The following is a 19,853-nucleotide window of genomic DNA, read 5'->3' on the forward strand; positions in this document are numbered from 1 at the left end:
TGGCCTACCTCTGTTTATTCCACCAGTTTCAGAATAGTATTTTAACATGTAAGGAAATACATGTAAGTGCTAAATTAGTTTCTTTATCTTTCTTAGGTTCCTGCCATATGAGCTCTTCAGGTACCTGAGGGCAAATGAATCATTCAATTCATCTGGTTGAATCGAGATGCAGTTTTCACTGTGTTGCTTTTGAATTTTGGAGTATTTTGTAATACTTGTAGCTGTTTGATAAATCCAGCTCACTTGAACCATTGATGGTCATAAAGCTTAATAAGTGTTGCCCCTGGGTGTAAGGACAGCTATGACAAGTTCCTTTTATTATCCTCTGAAATACAGTTTTACCTTTTGGACACTTCCTTCACTTGGTGCAGATGCACCTGTTTAACAAAAGTTGAAAACCCGTAAAACTCTAAAGCAAATACTGTTTTTTCAAACACACCCTGGAAATCGCAAAATCGCCCTCTGAGCTTCCAGTTCCGCACTGCTAAACCCCCGCTGAAAACTTGGAGATGATACTGACGGGATCCGCACCCTTCCCAAGCGCTTCGGAAAGATGCGGTGACGTGCCCTGGGTCCGCACTGTGCCCCCTGCATGGGACGGCGCTGGCACCAAGGGACAGCGGGAAGGGAGAGGAGAAGGAGGGGACGGGGAGCGGGAGGAGAGGCGAGAAGGAGGAGAGGGGAGGAGAGGTGCGCTGCGGAGGCGCTCCCGCCCGGCCCCGCTCCGCCGGCTGCTCCGCCCCGCTCCCGGCAGGTCGGGACGGCGGTCCTGCTCCCGCATCCCGGTCCTGCTCCCGCATCCCGGTCCTGCTCCCGCATCCCGGTCCGGCTCCCGCATCCCGGTCCTGCTCCCGCATCCCGGTCCGGCTCCCTCATCCCGGTCCTGCTCCCGCATCCCGGCCCGGCTCCCAGCCGGCGAGAGGCGCTGCGGGAGCGCGGCCGCGGGGCGGGATCGGCAGCGGGAGAGGCGCGGGGGACGCGGCGGAGGCGGCTCGGCTCGCGGCCGGAGCCAGCCCGGGAGCCGCGGTGACAGCCTGGCGGTGGCGGGGCTGGCCCTGCGGGGACGCTGCGAGCCCGCCCGTGTCCCGTCGGAGCGCGGGGCTCTCCGCGCTCGGTGCGGGCTCTGCGCTCCGTGCCGAGCCCGGAGCCGAGCCCGCGGGAGAGGGGCTTCACCTCCCAGCCCCACCGGGCTGCCGAGCTGGCGGCAGCAGCCCTCGGCGGCGGCAGCGATGGTGTTGCTTGTACGTGATTTTCCTCTCCTGCCGAGGTTCCTGGTGAGTCCTTCAATCTTATTAGCAACTGGTTCGAGGGGGGTGTTTTTGTTTAACTCTCTTTTTTCCCCTTTTCTTCACTCCGAGAGCAGAAGCCGAGGAAGCAGCCTGCGGCACGGGGACCCTCCCGCCCTGCCCGGAGCCGGGGCTGCGCTGGCCCCGCTCCCCCCGCGGAGACCGGGAGCATTGGTGCTAATAACCTGATAGGAGATGGCTGCATATTTGGTTGGGGGTTTATTTTTTAACAGTGCTTTCTACAATGTGTGAGTGTGAAAATCCCAGGTGGCGGATCTTGCCCGTCAGTGATGCCGTCTGGGGCTGCTGTGCCGTGGGAGGGATGAGAAAGAACGGGCTCGCAGGTGAGCGGCTCTGTGGCACCCAGGTGAAGATCGGCTCTTGCCGTGTGCTGTCTATATTTTTCTTCCTTTTAAAAGTACAGTCACTTGTTCTTCAATACAATAATGTATAACTTCAATTTTATTTTATGGCTATAGAAAGGAAAGAAAAAATGATGGAGGCTGAGAACCAATTGCACAGTAGTTTTAGATACTTGATGGCTACTAAACGCACTCATTTCAGTATTCCAAGTGTGGAGTCATAGCACTGGAATAGTAAGGGATTCTGCACCCCAGAGTTAGTGACTTTTGGAAAGTCTTGGCAGGAAACACTTAATGTGACTGCCAGAGAAATAGCCCTTTCAATGAATTTGAGACGACAGAGGAGAAGGTGGGACAATTACTCCTGAAGTGCACAAGCATTACTGTTTTGCTGTGTGCATTTCAGCTGGGAGACTTGTTCAAGGTGCAGCCCATTAAGCCTTTTAAAGACCCTTGCAGTAGAGACGCTTGGAGCATGTGTTGTTTTTGGTGGATCCAAAAGGAAGAATAAGTATTTGGATTCTTGCCTAAAAAGGTTGAGGTGAGGAATGGCCTCCTTACTGAAATAAAAATGGGTTTAAGAACAGCCAGTGCTGGAAATCTGAACATCTTAGGACTAGACAGAGAGGGAAGTTTTTTAAAATAAAAGCATTCATTACTCTAATAAGTTCTTACAAGTTTTCATCTCTAAAAAAACTAAATCAGGGATGGTTTTTCTAAAGGGAAGTTTATTTCTAGCAAGACTTAGTATGGGGAAATCTTATGGGCAGCCAGAATGAGTTATCATAAAGAGCCCTTGTTGCCTTGATTAGGTATATAATCAGGAAAACTCCATCATCTCCAAGAGCATGCTCTCCATGATTCTCTTTCCTTTACTTCCCAACTTCCTTGATGTAAAAGGGCTCAATAATCCTGACAGGAGCACTGAGGAAAACTTGAGGTTGTTGATGGATGACAAGCTCAGTGTGACCTGGCCACGTGCCCTTGCATCCCACAAAGCCAAACACGTCCTGGGCTCCACCAACAGCAGCGTGGGCAGCAGGTCTGGGGAGGGGATTTTGCCCAGCCTCTGCTCTGGTGAGACCCCACCTGCAGTGCTGCATCCAGCTCTGGGACCCCAGCATGGGAACAACGTGGACCTGCTGGAGAGAGATCAGAGAAGAACACTAAGATGATCAGGGCTTGGATCACCTCTGATATGAGGGCAGGCTGAGGGAGTTGGGATTGTTCAGCCTGGATGAGGCTCTGAGGGGACCTTGTAGCACCTTTCAATACCTAAAGGGGGCTACAAAGAAGCTGGAGGGGGACTCCTGACAAGGACATATAGTACATATAGTGATAGGACAAGGGGTAATGCCTTTAAGCTGAAAGAGAATTGATTTAGATTGAATATTAGGAAGAAATTCTTCACCATAAGGTTGGTGAGGTACTGGAGCAGATTGCCAGAGAAACTGTGAATGACCCATTCCTGGAAGTGTTGAAGACTGTGTTGGGTGGGGCTTTGAGTGACCTGATCCAGTGGAAGCTGTCTCTGCCTGTGGCAGGTGGGATGGAACTGGATGAACTTTTAGGTCCCTTTCAACCCAAGCCATCTGTGTTTCTGTGACATCAATGGTTAGATTTTCACTATATGTTTTTCTGTGTATCTTTAATATAAATTATTCCCCAAGTGAAATTAGATCCAGGGGTCTCCATGTTTCTGTTTTCCAGCTAAGCAATTATGGAAGATGAGACTTAGATCTGAGTAAGGTTTGAGGAATGTGGTTTGTAAGGCTCAGGTGTGGGTACAATTTCCAGACACTATTAAAGTGTTTAAACACTGGAAGTTATTTAACATGTTAACATTTCTAAGCAGCCTTCAGCACTGTGTTTACCCTTAAGAAATATTTAGTAGCATGTTTAACTTTTTTAGATTTCATGGTAGTTGAAATCTTAAGTTCTTTAGGGATGAAGAAATGCTTATTTAACCAAAGTTCCATGTTAATATTGGGTTGTAGCTGTACTTTTTACAGTGGAAAGACAGTAGGCAGGAAGGATCTTACTAAACAATTTTCAATGTGATGTTGTAGCCACCCAGTCATTTGCCTGTCTGCAAAACATGTTCATATTACATAATGTTCAAAGTCTCCTTATCAAGAGAGATAAATTTCATATCGGGTGATTAACTACCATCTCTTAGTGAGACATTTGGTCTCGTGGGGTGGAGGAAGGAAAGGAATCTGTTTGCTAGAATGATGGCTGAAGACATCTGCAGTGCAGGACTGTGTTGTGACTGAGCACTGTTTCCCAGTGTTTTATTGCTCCTTGCCTTGCCTACATTTACCCTGCCTTCTAACCAAACTTGGTCCATAGCAGGGATGAGCACATTCATGGGGCTCTTCACCCAGAGCCTGGAAACAGGAAATAAGAATAGGCAAGCACAGTGGGAAGAATAGACCTTGAAGACCAGCCTGGATTTTGTTCTAAGGTTCATAGGTAGGGTGTAGTTTTTTGGTAGGCACAGGAAGCTCTTTGAATATTTCTTTGAATTTCACAGTAACATTTCTCAACTCTTTGAAGGAATGCATAAATGTATATATACAATATATAGCAATGTACCTTTCTGCATTCTTTCTGTTCCAAACACCCTGGGTCTGCTGTTAAAAAAAAAAAAAAAATATTTTAAGCTCGTGGCTTAGTCTGTCCTAGGTGTGACTGTGTCTCCTGGTTTTGTGGGGCTTTCCATGTGCTGGAGCACGGCTTCAGCACAGAATCAATTGCTTGGGAACTGAATTTGTTTGGTTGTTTTTTTTCTTTAAATCTTTCTCTGCCTGCACTGAAATTTCTATATTCAATTACTCTAATCTGGACCTTTTTATTTGCTTCGTAACTTTTCCCTGGGTATGCTTTTTGTATTGCTTAGAAACAGAAATGGAATCAGAAATGAAACAAAATTCCATTGTGGTTTGAACTGTATTCCACAAACGAGTATTAACAGGAAGCTTCTTAAATAAACATTTTATTTATTTTGAAGGGAGTTGCTCTGCACCTTGACTTTAATGTGCCTCTGGAATACTTAAATTACCTGGGGCATCCTTCATTGTGAACATATAATTTTTTTTTTTTTTTTTTTTTTTTTTTTTTTTTTTTCGTGTAAGAGGCTATTTTTCCACCACAATGTGTGCTTTTTAGGAGTGGTTTCATTCTGTGTGGGGCTGACCTGGGGCTCCAGTGATTTTCAGATCACTCTGCACCTTTCACCTGCCACCTTTCATCTGTACAAGCTGTGCCTGGCAAGCTGTGTAAGTAGCAGCACATCCACAGGTGGGAGAAAAACATGTTCACAGGATGAGAGTCTCCAAGTTTTTATATAATTTATAAAATATATACAGAGGTGGAGACAATGGAGGAATTGTGTATAGCACCAATGTGTTTCTAGGGCATGAACAGGAGGGGAGCTTGGAGGAGATGTTTGGGTTTGGGGTTTTTTAATGTGTATGATAAAAAAGTTGCAAGTGTTAACTGAATAATGTGGAAGCAAATGTCCATGACCACAGGAACGTTGTTTCCAAGGATTCTGCTATTGAATATCTGAGAAAAAGTAGTGTTTGAAAGCAAACCATTTGTCACTTGGAGATTATATTTTTCATTTGCAGTTACTGCATGACACAGCTGATGGCTTTTGAGCAGTTTTATGTGCTTTGAATCTGAGCTTGCCTCCTTACTTCTGCAGCCATTGCAGAGCTCAAGAGAAGCTCAGTCTCAGTAAGAGTTCTACTTATTATTGGTTCTAAAACCTCATTCATTTTCCTGAAACTTTGCTCTAAATACCTGGTGCCTGGTGAGTCAGGGAAGAGAAAAATGGAGGAAATAAGGATCCAAATTCCCATTCTCACAATATTAAGAAAGTAAGGAGGCTAATAATGCCAGATTCACAGGTATTTATACACACATGCAAATTTGGAAGGCCTCAATAAATAAATATTCAGTTAAAGGCTTCAGTTAAAAAAATATTCAATTAAATAAATATATGGTCTAGGAATTAGCATCCATTCACTGTAGGCATTAGTGCAGCAATGGCATAACTGCATCATGGAGTGTGTTAACATCAACAGCCATATATGTTATCAGCAGCCAAGAACATGAGATTTGTGTGGGGAATGGAGAGTCTTAATCCTGTCTAAACTAATCGAGAAGACTGAAATATGAGGAAAGTGTGTGTTCTTGAAACCTGTAGTTTTCAAACATATTTGAGTTTTGCCCTGAATATTAATATTAAAAAAAAAAAAGAAAAAAAAAAAGAAAAGAGCAACACAGCTGTCTGTATGAAAATGTTACATTGAAGAAGCCACTTTTCCTAACAGTGTTTTCTAAACTAGCTTGTTTTTTCTGTAACATTTTTCATAGTTGCCAACTCTAAAACAGCTTCCTTGATTCTAGTCATGCTCTGGAGTGGAAGTGCAAGTATATTTGTTCTCAAGGAGCATTTATATTCCTTTTTTTCTACAGTTCTACAGATGCATTTTAAATCTCTTAAATATTTTAAAATTCAGAAGCTACAGTAGGAAGATGTCTATTAACTGTTGGCATCTTTATCCAGATTAGAGCTCTCTTTATTGTTGCTACCAATGTGAAGTTTTAGAGGGGAAAAAATAATGAGTTTTTAATGGGAATGTAGTTCTTAACTGTCTAGCTTTGAAACCCTCACTGTCAGAACAATATGGATGAGTAGGAAGCAGTAAGAAGAACAGTGATTAATGCAATGAAGAATTAATGATTTATTAGGTACGACTGAAAATGAAAAAGGGAGAAGGTTGTACCTCCTTGGTATTTTGTCTCTGCTGGGGAATTATGGCAGCAAAGAAAGGTGGGGAAGTTTGAGAAACCTGTGCAAACACAAGTGTCACCTGGCTGGTGAGAGGTAAGTGAGGAGTGCCCTGGAAGAGGGACAGGGATTTCTGTGTGCTGTGGTGTGTTTGTAAACCCTGTGCTGCCATTAGGGAGTGCTTCTTTGGCTTTGGCCTTCCTAGACGCAGAACCTGAACGGAGTTTATTCATTTAACCATGCATTCTCCCCTTCTCTGGGGGAGCACTGGGCACGAGAAATAATATTCCTTTGGATTTCCTCTTTTTCCTGAATGCATTTTGGCAGGGGTTTGTTTTGGTTATGACTGTGAGAATCTGTAATGAAATTGTTTAAATGGTATCATTCATGATAAAGTACAAGTCCCTCCTTGTTTTTTTCTCAGAAACCTTTTTTGAGACAACCTCCAACTTTGCAGGAATTTGCTGTTTGCCATGAAATCACTCTAAGCCATGACCTTGCCTGTGACATTTCACTTTTATTGTGGAAGAGAGCAGAAACACATCAACGTGATTTGTGGTAGGCTAGTTTTGAAAGTGCACATTCTCAATTAGGTGTCTAAATAATTAATGTCATAGTCCTTGTATTTGAATTGAAATCATGAGCTCACTTCTGATTCATTTTGTGAAAACTTTTTAATGTTTGCCACACCATGTTTCCAAGTATGAAAAGACTGTATTTGGGAATAAAAGCACTTAAGAATTCAGAGTCAGGCTTGGTGAAGGCTTGGACCATTGCTACCTGTAAAATTTCTCTCTCTGAACAATGCAGACTGTATTCTGTGCCATTCCTGTGCCTGCTGAGAGCATGAAGATTCTGGATTTCAGCACTGAACCTTGCACTCATTGGCTTCTGATGGCATTGATCTGAGCCAGTTCTGTAACTAAAGACAGAATAATTTCATTAAATTCATTTTAAACACATTGTAGATTGATTCAGAGGCTCACTATGTCTGTCGTGGGCCATCTTAAAATGCATAGCAATATCACAAATAATACTTTTTTCTTCTGACCTTTCTTTGTGCAAAAGTAATGTTTAAACATCAATAACTGTTCCTGAACTTTAAATCTGTGCAATATCATATTTGATTGGATACCAAAACCAGCCATCAGACAATATGTCATGGATGATTGCAAGTTTGCTTGGGGTGTGTCAGTGTGTATCACTAGCACACAAACAGCTGATCTCAACTATGGAAACCCCATGAGTTCAGCAAAAATTAGGGCGCTTCAATTGCAAAAGGGGGTTGTGGGGTATAGTTTATTGTACATGCTGTGTGTAACACATGTGGTTTTGATTGCTCAAGGCTCAAAAAGCTAAAAGTACTCCAAGTCTTTTTTGATACCCTTCTGATTTGATATGATTCTACTGATTCTCCTCGGCAGTAGACCCCACCTCATGTATAAACTTGCTTTTTTTTTCAAACTGAGTTTATTTTTAGCATTCTCAAAAAAGCCCCTTTTGAAATTCTGGCTTTTATTAATGGGAAGGGAATGAGACCAGGGTTGGAGGTTTTCACTTTGACATTCAAGGAACAGAGGAATGGCAAGAGGGATAGAATAATGTATCATCATGGGGCAGCCTCACACATCCAGGAATGCAAGATTTTTTTTTTTTCAGGCTGTCTTTTGTTTAATCAGTGATTCTAGTAAAAAAATAACCAGTAACAAGAATAAGCAAGAGGCTAGTGTTTGTGGTTCAGCAACCTGTGTTTGTGGTTTAGAAAGAGTTTCTTTTCCTCCCAGTGGGTTTCTGTTGAGTTTTGAAGGACCTTGTATACCTGATCAGTTTGTGGTTCATTTTAAAAGCATGGACAGAAACTTGCTCTTTTGAAAGAGTACCTAAAAGTAGTAGTGGAAAATACCTCTAATATTGAAATGTATTCCCTGTGGTTTGATGTATTTTTTTTACCAGTGCCTATGGATAGTGCAAAAAGAAAATAGGCCAACTGCACAGCAATCTAAAAATGAGATTCTTTCAATTGATCAGTCACAAGTCAAGCAAATGTTTTTGGATTAGCCAAATGTAATTACTTTTTGTACTATAAAATGTCTACATACTTAAATTAAGAGACTATGACCATATTATTTGACTATTAATATATTACCACTTTTCTGTTGTTATTTAAGGAATTCCATGACATTGATCCACCCAGCTTATTACTTCTGCATCTCCAGCTAATACCTGATAGAATCTGAGGATGTTGATTTGATAAACAGTATGGTACAGCACAATTTTGGCTTTCCATCTGTGGGTTTTGTGTACTGCAGTATATAATCCTCAGCAGCAGAGGCTGACTCCCATTGTGCTCTGAAGCCCTGGCATAAAATGAAGTGTAAATAGAAGGTCAACCTGGCCATGATGTTGTCACAATGAAATGCTGTGTGGTACTTGAGAAATAAATATAAATATAAACTCTACAAATTGTGCATTTTGGATGAAAACATGTCCAATGATCCCACCAGAGGAAGAGGATGCTTTAATGTACACAGGAGCTGTGCTGGTTTTGCTGCAGTGTCCTGGCTACCTGAGACCATTTGTTTTTTCTCCAACAGCTGTAACACAACACTGCATTAAAAATGTTGGGTTTGAGGGAAACTAAAAATGGAACTGGAGCCAACTGAACAATATAATGACAATTCAATTTCTTCAGCAGAGCAGTATCAGTTTATATTGCAGGTTTGAATCTGTATTTAAAGCAGTTGAAACTTCGTTCTTGTGGACAATTCTATCTGGCACAATGGATGGGGAGAGTCCTTTTAGTGTCCTTCCAGACACAAATTTAAATGATTCATTCCCTCACACGTGGACACTCAGTTTATATGTGGGAACCTCTGCCCATCTGGAGGTCTGCTGCTGGACGCTGGTAGTTCTCAATCTTTAATGAAAACCCAAAACTGAGATGTGCATGTTCATGGGGACAGATTTTAATGTCAATCTTTACAATCAAATTAGGCTTCCCAAGGTTTGTGGCAGCCCTGCATTGGTAAAATATCTAAACTGAATTGGCTTGAGTAGGTTTTGGTCTAGAGTGAGTGTGAACAAAATGATTGTTGCAGCCACGATGGCTGAAACACAAAGGAAATAATAGCTTTGAGCTCTAGCAAAACCAGATAGTTTTTCACAGGTCTAATTATTTCACCCTCAGAGTCCCTTTTCCAACCCCTGGTAGAATTGCTCTTCAATCCTTTGTTCCTGTGGAGCACTAAAGACAGAATGAAAACCTTGCCAGAATACTGCTACACCTACCCCACATTAAATAACTTGAATTATTTATGTGTTTAGAGACCTCAAGTAGGGTGAGGGTGAGAGAAGCTGTGACAAAATGGAGGAAAAAAAAAAGGGAGGGAAGTCAGCCACGTGGAAAACAGCAAAACTCTGTTTAAGGCACACAACCATTAACTGTGATACATTACAGTGATGTTTCATGACCTCTGCTAGTGCAGTTTTTCTTGCTCTCTGAGACCAAAACATAAGAGAATTTACATTATGCCAGGAAGTACCAAAGTAAAGGACCAAGGAATACTTTTTCCTCCTTCCCACAGTTGTCCATAAATCCAAACTCAAATGAAACCAGTGCTGCTGCGCTTCCTTAGTTAAATTTGTGTCTGGATTGTTGCAATTAATAGTCCTGATAGTCTAAAAATCAAAGCTAGCTTTCTAAAGTCTGAGAAACCTCCTAAACTGAGTTGTTTCTATACTGATGTCCCAGGGTATTAGTCTTAGTTTTCAGTGCCTTGTTTTCTCAATCTGCAGTTTAATTAACTTTTGCACCATTTATAGTATTGGTTTAGATGAGAAAGTCATCAAAGGAATTGTTTTGGTGTGTAGTGCTCCTTCTTCTAACTGAGCAAATAGTCTCAGCTGTCCCAGAAGTTTGAATTCCTTTAGGGATGACAAAGGGATGGTTGTAGAAGGATATAGATGCTGATAGCAGGACAAAGATGGTTATAAAAGTCTTGACAGAACCTCCCTTCTGTTAAGAGTGAGAACAGATGGAATTGACTCTTGGCTGCACTGTAACTGGCATAACCAGCAAGTCTTATAGATCAGGTTGCCCAATACCTCTTGCACATAGTATATTTTTTCATTTTATATTTACTTCATTTTGTGCTTATGGTTGGTTTTGGTTTATTTTTTGTTTGGTTTTTTTTTTTTTTCCTTCACAATCTTCCAAAATTTCCCATATTTGACCATTGGGAAGTTTGTTTTCATGTACTTGGTAGCTCTTGCAAGACTTATTGAACTTGTATGATCTATGCCTTCCTCCACAAGTTTAAAATATAGTTTTAACAAAACAAATTTTAGCAGCATCTGCAAAAAAAATGTTCCCTGATAGGAAATGTTTCCTATCCTTTTAAATCTGAATTCCCTGTCCTAAGACTTGTGTATAAATTTGTGAAAATGGAAATGGTGTACACCTACGACAAAGTAAAGCAATGTGGTGGGTTTATTCTCATGCTTTTTTCAGAATGTTAATCTAGAATATGTCCCTAGGCATCAGTGTGAGTATTGCAAAACACCTAATTTTTGATAGATAACAGAGTTATTAGGAAATTGATCTTTTATAATGGAATAAAAAAACCCAAAACCTGTTAGTTTATACTGGAGAGGCTTCCTGGCCCACCTGTGTTATTTGCCAGGCAGGAAAGGAGGGATCCTATTTGCCACAGAAAATCAAAGGAGAATTTTAGCAATTTGATATAATGTGTGCATTTTAGTGCAATGTCTGGTATGCCCATATTACCAGTGACCCTTGTGGCTCTTGACGTGTTTTTTCTTGGCATTATCCCCTGGACCAGGAGATGGGATTCTCTGTGCTGGCTGCAAGCTGAAGCAGAGAGAAGTTGAGAGATTTGCTGTGGTAAACTTGTGTTTCTTCTTTGCCTGCTGCTCCTCTTGGAGAATAATCCCTTTCCATATTTTTGCATGGGTTTAGGAGTTCTCATGAGCAGAGGTGAACTGATAATTTGCATGACAAAATATCACAGAACAAAAGCATTCAAGAGACTCCTCAAGAATTTGGAGGTTTTATAATAACATACATGAAAATTACTTGTATAGATGGAACTTTTATTTTAGAAATCTCTGTAATACATTGTGAGGAGACACAATCCAGCTAAAGAGTTGAAGAGAGTCAAATAATATTAATGCCTTTAAATGCCTTTATATGAATTGTAGTGAGCTTTGCTTGCTACTACAGCAGAAGTGAATGTGAGAAAAGCTGATAAAAATTTCAGAGCTCAATACAAGAAAGATGTTAGAGCAGATAAATTGGTACATGGATTTTGAGAATAGTTTCAAGGGGTATTATATATATAAGCACATATAAAATTAAATACTGTGTATTCCCCAGAATTTTGCTGAATCTGACAGTCTAAATCCTTCTTACCCAATTCTGTGGCAGCAGGGAAATGAGAAGTCTGAGTAATCTGTGTTAAAGTGGTCAGCTAATCTTCCTTCAGCAGGCTGGAGGGAATTTTCCAGTATCTAAAAGCATTCATACATCTCCTATTCAACCAAATCTTTCCTTTGTCTCCTCAGCAGGTCATGAGTAATCTTCTTGTCAACTGTTTGTAACAGCAATAAGGCCTGCATTTAGTATATCTAGAGGCAATGAATTTATTTATTAAACTAGTTTTAGTCCACACCTAAGAGACCTGGAAATCTAATTGTGCCTCTCCTTTTGCCTTCATGGGTAGGACATCCCTGTTCCCCAAACATTTGGGATGTGTATAAGTAATAAAGATTTTTTTTTTTTTTATTTAAACAGAATATTTTTTGAGTGTCCTGGCTTACTCACTTCACAAACAATTGAGGAGAACATCCCACATGTGAGATCATCTCCCATACAGCTCCTCAGTGATTAGACAGTCTCTCCTTTATCTGCCAAGAATCCCAGGGAGATTCTAATCTGGCAAATCAGATTTTGTTCATATATGGTGCAAGGTATCCTTGCCCACACCATTTCCAAACCTCTCGTTTCTCTTCCTCTGATGTGCAGACTTGTATCCCTTGCTGTGTCATGGAAACACCCCTGACCTGAGCTGTGGGATGGCTTATTTGGAAGGGTTGGATCTGCACAGGGAAACTGCACCTGGAACTGGGCTCCCTGCTGGGCTCCCAGGAGAGATGTTCAGGTGTCGTGCTGCAAAGCAGATTTTATCCTCCTCTTACCTTATCTGACAGATGTGTGGTGAGCGACCAGATGTGTTTGTTCACAACTGGGGAAAAGCATTTGGGTTGCTGTGAGGGAAACTGAGCAATAAAGGAGCTTAAGGTGGGAGTTGAGTGAATCTTAGAGATGAGATTTGATAGCTCTGTGTCTCTGATGGTAAAATTCCTCTTGAGAAAGGAGGAATGGAACATTGAGAAATGAAGTAATTTATATAGGGTGTCTGTTTATCAGTTTGCCAAATCCATTGAGTAACATTACCAGAAGATATTAAAGTTGATAACGTCTTGGTTGAAAAATCCAATGATCTAAAAGTTGATCCTTTCTGTAGAAAAGCACAGTTCAACCTGCAACCCCTTTTCCTCACTATGCACCAAAACAAAGTGCTCAAGCTCTAATTTAATTCAAGGAAAGCTGAAATTGTTGTTGTTGTTAATGGAGTGGGGTTCCCTGCTTGAGCACCACATGTTGTCCTTGTGGCAGGAGACCTTGCTGAGGATGCTGTGTGCAAACAGCTCAGCATCCTGTGGTCTTCCTGGGAGTGCTGGGGTTCATGCTGTGCTTGACCTATGGGCTGGCACAGCTGCACTGCAGTGTTGTGCCATCAAACAGGCTGCTAAACAATGCTGAGCTCAACCAGAAAGTTCTTCCATCTGCCATCCTGAATTGTTTCGTAATGTACTGTGCTTTTCTTTTTAAGAGGCTGTGCAGTAATGCTGCAGGTAGTTTATTTATAAATATAGGAGATGAAGGAGTGGAGGGAGAGGCTGGGAATCTGAATACGTTTGTTAAAATGTGGCTTGGAGCTGGTAGGACTCATTATTTAAGAGAAGTAACTGCCCTTTCTAGGGGTGATCTATTATTTCAGAAATGTCTTGCAGTTTTCTCAGTAACAGATTAAAGTACTGAAGACAATGTCATCTTCATATATAATTTTCAACAAGTATTTAACACTGAATTACACCTACAGAGAGGCTGCAGGTTGATAAAGGGATCAGGTTAGCCTCCCTTGTTTTGGGTTTGGTCTGTGGGTTTTTGGGGTAAATATGAAGCGGTTGAGAAATTTCAATGATCTCTTTCCAAGTACAATCCCCTCACACTGGAGGAGGATATTTTATTCTTTCAACATGCTTTTAATAGCCTGAGGTGTGTTCTTTACAAGGCTGTGTTTCTCATTCAATAAATCATGTGTGGCAAATATGAAGCTATGTTAGTTATGTTTAGCTTGTTATATTTTCAGCTTTTGAACAGCAGTTTGTAATGTAGGCTTTTCCTAGATTTTACTGCTTCTCCTTGTGCATTATACAGCCCTAATATAATTCTCTGACTTCAACATTTTTGTTTCATTTTTGCATCTTTTTAAAATCTCACATGAGAAAAAGCTATAGAAATAGAAATCCTGTAGTGTCTTCTAAGAAGATACTGTCTCACAGATGGAAAAGACATTTAGCTTCCATGACAGACTTTCTCAGTGTCTCTTACTAATCTTCTGTGTGGGAACTATTATGTTTAGAATAGCGCTGATGCTTGTAATTGAATACTGTAGAGAAGAGTTTCAGATTTCCAGTTGATTTTAGATGTTTTGTTGAATAGGAATATGGAAATTAAATCTTATTACTTGTAATTGGTTTTCCAGTTGATCAGTTTTCCTGTTCACAATGACTTTTTTATTAAACACAGTCATTGCTTTACACTTCTGCACTGGTGTGCATATATTAAAAAATACGTAAAAGATAAATATGGGGGGGTTCCCCCTTTAAAAATAGGTTCTGTAGCTTTTTGGAGGGAAGAGGAAAGGGAGGAAGAAGATGAGTGAAGGATTTCTGTTCCCTATAACAAGGTGAAGAATTTTGTATTTCAGGGCATGATACTCAAACTGCTGAGTTTCTTGAAAATAATGAGTTTCCATGAGTTTCTTCAAAATAATGTGGGATTATGGATACACTATACACTTGAAAAATCAGACTGTTCGTAACTGGAGTGTCCAGACATTAAGATATTTTGATTACCAAAGTGTTTCCCTTCCTATCCTGCTATTAACCTGTAGGATTTTTGCTCCTAAATAAAAAATAATATATCAAAATTTTATATAAAAATCAGTGTTTCTACACATGGATACATGTGTATAAATAAGATGTAGAAGCTCCACTAATGAGACGTGCTTTATGCTGAATGCTGGAACTTGGAAGAAATTTTGGGCAGCTGCCTTGCCATTATCTTTCCTGACTGTTGAATGGAACAGAAATCCTGTGGAAAACAAGATTTGTGGTTGTGTATTTTAATTTTTTTTCATACTGCTGAATAAAAATTGTCACATTTTTAAGATGCTAAACAGCTGAAAGCCTGATGTAGTACCAAAAGCTGTACCTAAGACTTTGTGACTTACAGGTTTTGTTTTGTTTCCTGAAGAATTCCAGGAAAATTATTCTCAATAGACCAACAATTGCTTAGGGGCATTGTGCACACACATGCACACAAACTTAATTGCTGAGTGTTGGAATATTACTGTAACTCACAAGTGGTAAAGGTAGGAGTTGCTAGAGACTGTTCACTTAGGATGATCAGAAAGTGTTTTTGCTAAGATGTCTTTTTTGTTTGTGTTTATTTACTCTGGTTTCTGGAAACATTCCTTTAGGGACTTTAAATTAAAGAGGAAAAGTGTGTATGAACTTCCTGGTTTGCAGTAATCATAGAGGAAAGACTAAAGATGTAGATAGAGTCAAAACCATGGGCTTTTTTAAAACTGGGGAGGTTTATTCTTCTGTCATAAAAATAGCAGATTTCTAGTTCTGACACGTTCTTCCCCTTCAGTCTCTGAAGGGACCCAAATGATTGTTTGTCCCCAAAAAGCTGCTTGTAGGAACACAGGGCAGTATCCACTGGGGAGTAGTGTTCCAAAACCAACAGACTGGAAAGATCACTTGATCTATTATGGAATAAATCACCAAAAAGTCAGTCTTTTTCTCTTCTTTAGCCATCTCTATTTATCATGCAAGGAGGTATTTTTTATCAGAGTATCTTGGAATACAAGGTAATCTGCCCCTGATAAATTGCATTTAGGAATCCTTTGAGAGGAATCCCTGCTATTCTGAGAGCATGAGCTGTGTGCAACAGCAAGCTGTTACACTGACTGGGAAAATAACAAAACCTACCCCAAATCTCTGCTCTGAATGAGTCAGTGATTGAATAGATAAATCTTATTAACCTTTCAAAGGTCCCAAGCTAAAACTTGTGTCCTTATCACTCCTATGCACTCCCTGAAGGCATCTATTAAACTATAACTGCTGCACATGATATGTAAGGAGAAATGCTCAGCTGTGGAACGTGGGTATCTAGCATTGGATCACTGGAAAAAATATAGCCCTATTCACACTGAAAATTATTAACCAGGCTTCCATAAATACATCCTCAGCACTTAAAACTAGTACTGGTAAAAGAGGAAGTTGGCTTTACAGTCAAGTTGTGATGGGATGACTGCTGTGGGGTAGCAAGAGGCAGCACCAGTGGCAAGAGACCCCAATATTAGCAGCCCCTGACTATGTCCCAGCCATCCTAGAGGTGTTCTTTCCAGGTGAGGACATGGGGCAACCATCCCTTCTAGGCTGGCAGACTTTGGTTACCTTCTCTGCACACTGACCATCTCAGAGAACTTGTTCTGTTCTGCAAGATTTTACTAGATTTTCTACTGGAAGGGTCCATCCACTGTGCTTTCTGTCTCAAAACTTGACCACTGAGTAGTCTGACCCTCACATAATGATAAATTTTGGTAGAATTTCAAGTGGCATAAACTGTCTGTATTGCAAATGCAATTAAAAGGCTGAAACACTTATTATGCAGAGAGCTGCAGTAAATCTTGGCCAAAAGGAGGCAAAAAGATGCTGCAGAAAGGTCAAGTTGTGATTAATATCCCATGAATGCACCTCTGTGCAGTCTTTCTTCTGAATAAATTCTCTTTTCCCATTTCACCTAAAAGCTTGTGATGAATGCATGTTGTCTGTGCCCAGTACCTGTTCTTCTGGAAATTTGGACAAGTAGTCCTAGGATGGGCAGACAGTCTGGAAGTTCACTTCCAGGTTCTTGAACTCTTTTGCTTCTGGTGCCACTGGAATTACACATCTAGCTGGAAAGAGGGAGATGTGTATGGTATGTATGGTATGGCAACAAAGGGAACCTGTAGTGAAGAGACATGATTAAAGGTCTGTGCTGGAGGAGGAGCTGCTTCTTGAGAGCTTCTGTATCTCCCTGCTGTTTGTACAGCACCCACTACTATTATATTATGGAATTGCTTTGGCAGATCACAGCCAGAAGGGTAGATGAGAAAGCCTCAGATCCTTTTCTTACAGTTAGCAAAAACTATCATAGCATTGTGAATATTAGATGTCATTTGTTTGAAAAATTCAGATTGCTGACAAAGACTGGTTGAGGCCGCAGGTCTCATAAGGTATTTCTGCAATGGACATCTGGCCTCTCCTGTCATGATTTCTAAAGTGATCTTTAGCAGTTGTACCCAGTTCCTTCTGGCTTGGAGCATTTCCCTTTTGCAGCTCTGAATTTCACTCCTCCAGCCCTGTCCCTGGCTGCTGCTCAGTGGCCACTGTTGGAATCTGTGCTGCCAAAGAGTTGTGGCTGATTTTGTTCAAAGCAGACAGAAGCCAGACAGTTTGTTCAGCACTGGCAGCTTCAGCTGCATGGCTTTGCCTCAGGAGACATCCATCTGAGGCACTGGATGGGCTGCACTGCACGGGCAGAGCTTTAAAATGGCAATGAAAACCATCCCAGATGTTCCTCTGGTTTGAATAACAGTGTTTTCAGAGGAATCTGCCACCTCTCTTTGTCATACAGTGAGTGAAAAAGGATGCTGCTCCCGTGCCTGCTGCTGGCAGTCTGTGCAGGCTCTTGCTGAAAGGATTCATTGGGGTGCTAAGGAGATCCCACAGCAGAGTCCAACTCCTTTCTCACTGATCCAACTCTGCTCCTCAGCCATAAATCACACATGGCTGCTCCCCACAGGCCATCTCCTGTTACTTTGGGCTGTTCTGGATACACATTTTGTTGAAAATCTCACCTTGGGAAGCAGAAGGAAGCTCTACATAGTCCACTACCTCCTGTGCCCAGCTGAAAGGGATCCTCAGGGCTCTGATAGCTGATGCCCAGACTTCAGACAGACAGCAGTGTAACCTGTGAGAACACATTTTCTTACTAGATATTTGTGGGTTTTTTTCCTGCCTGCCACAAGAATTTTGGAAAATTATATTCTTATGTATGCAGACTTTCAAACCATGTTCGTTTTGAGGCACATTCTCTGGAGGAACACACTGATGCATTTCATGGAAGATTTAACAAACCTGTTAGCTTTATTTGCTGTTTCTAGAGAAAAACATTGTAGCATTGTATTTAACGTAAAACAAAACAAGGCAACACTCCAAGCTCATCCCACTCTCTGATTAAGCTGTTTATATCCTCTGGTAGATGTCTGGACAAGTGTCCTTGTGAACAGCCCATTTTATGCTGGAAATGAGAAGTAGGACACATTTGCTGACATGTTTTGCATGCCTGTGTTTGAGGTAGTCGTGCTTCATCCCGTCACAGTCAGTGGAGAGAAATGGATGCTACCAGAAACTGCTCCCATGAAGATGAGGTGAGTCATGCCCTGGAAATGCCTATTTCTCTCTGTTGCTAATAGAGAGGGATTGGAATGATTAGGTCAGGAGAAATCATAGAATAGAGTCATGGCTTGAATTAGAAGGGACCTTTAAAGATTACCCAAAATCCACAAACCACCCTGTCCACCCCTACCCTGCACAGGTGAATCTCCTAAGGACTTACCACACCTCTTCAGCAAGAAGTCAGATAACATATAATGAGATACCTTTGGTATGCATGGAGATCAAACTTAGTTCTTTTCATTAAAATGCAAATCCAGTTCCTCTGTTAAATCAAACAGAAAGTCACTGTCAAGAACAGTGTAAAATGAGTTTTACTACACCACACTGTTGTGGCAGAAAGGCAAATGAGCACTTGGCATCAAACAGGCTGAAATCATGGAGAATAGAGTATTTCATCTACAGACACGAATCACATGCACCTTTCCTCATTCAAAACATTCACACCAGGTCTGTGTTACCTTCTCCCCAAGCCAGAATGGGTTTCACTGCCTTGGTGGATGCCTTCCCAAGTGGCTCCTCTTGTAGATTCTACTTTCCTCTTGTCTGCCTCTGCAGCAGTTCCTCAGCAATCCTCTTGCAGCCCTCTTGCAGAGCTCAGAGAGAACTTCATTTTGCTTTGTTCATGAAGAAAGCAAACTCAATAACAAAAAAATTTTTTTTCAAGTGGACTAAACCTCAGATGAGTCATGAGTTTTTCTGCAAAATTAAATGTTTGCTGAAGTGAAGGCACTTCCTTTGCAGTACTCTTAGTTCAGCAAATTAATGAAAACATTTGAATTTGAAGATACAAGTAGATTTCTATTGTATGTTTGAAGAACCATCACACATTTCTGTGCAACTTATCTGCTGCTGGTTTTTTGGTGAGAAAATTCTGCTGGGGGAAAAAATCAAATTAACCTGTTGATATTTCAATCACTTGCTGCAGTTAAAAAACAGATACTTTTATGAGGGGGTAATGAAAATAGTCCACTTGTTCTACCATGCATTTTCTACTTTCATGTCAGATGAAGCTCCCTATAACAGTGCTGCAGTACAGACCACTGCCCCAGGGATCTGCAGCACCTGATGGTGGCTGCAGCCTCAGGTCCCAGTGAACAGGAGACTGGGAACTTAAGGATGGGGAATAAAGGTTGTGGCCAAATCTGTAATGAGCATGAGAGGGACTTTGAGGTGTCCTGTGTGAGCTACTCCACTTCTGTGATCCTGGTGTCAAATGCAACATGTCATTGCACAATATGCATCAATTTAACTTCCCCTAAACTGTGTTGATATTGTAAAGAAACTCTGGGAGTTAGAAAGAAGAATTAGGAATCTTGCTGGCATTGCACTTGCTTTCAGTCTCTAAAGGAATTCAATGCCAACAAAATTTTTCCTGCTCCCAAAACACCATGTCTATTTTAATGTGGGGAAATGGAGCTACAGATTTTTAGAAGTAAACAATTGATACATTTTCTTGTCTTAGTCAAATTTCATAATGGTGAGTCTTGGTTGAATTCATAATTTATGCATCAAGCAAAATGT

The 19,853-nt window shown here is 41.1% G+C and overlaps 1 protein-coding gene across 6 annotated transcripts in view; it reads left to right on the forward strand.

The window, feature by feature from the left end:
* The first annotated feature begins 742 nt into the window (after positions 1–742).
* SYTL5 (synaptotagmin like 5) overlaps positions 743–19,853 on the forward strand; it is an 86,579-nt gene continuing 67,468 nt past the window's right edge. For 2 of the 6 annotated variants that reach the window (XM_021553037.4, XM_021553040.4), the window contains exon 1: positions 999–1,274. The gene's annotated coding sequence lies outside the window, so the exon portion shown is untranslated. Of the gene's footprint in view, positions 1,275–4,722; positions 4,930–19,853 lie in introns of those variants that run through there. The other 4 variants (XM_021553041.4, XM_021553038.4, XM_021553042.4 and 1 more) reach the window with 4 other exon arrangements.

This window comes from Lonchura striata, chromosome 1, assembly GCF_050655825.1.
Source record: "Lonchura striata isolate lonStrDom1 chromosome 1, ASM5065582v1, whole genome shotgun sequence".
NCBI classification, from domain to species: Eukaryota; Metazoa; Chordata; class Aves; order Passeriformes; family Estrildidae; genus Lonchura; species Lonchura striata.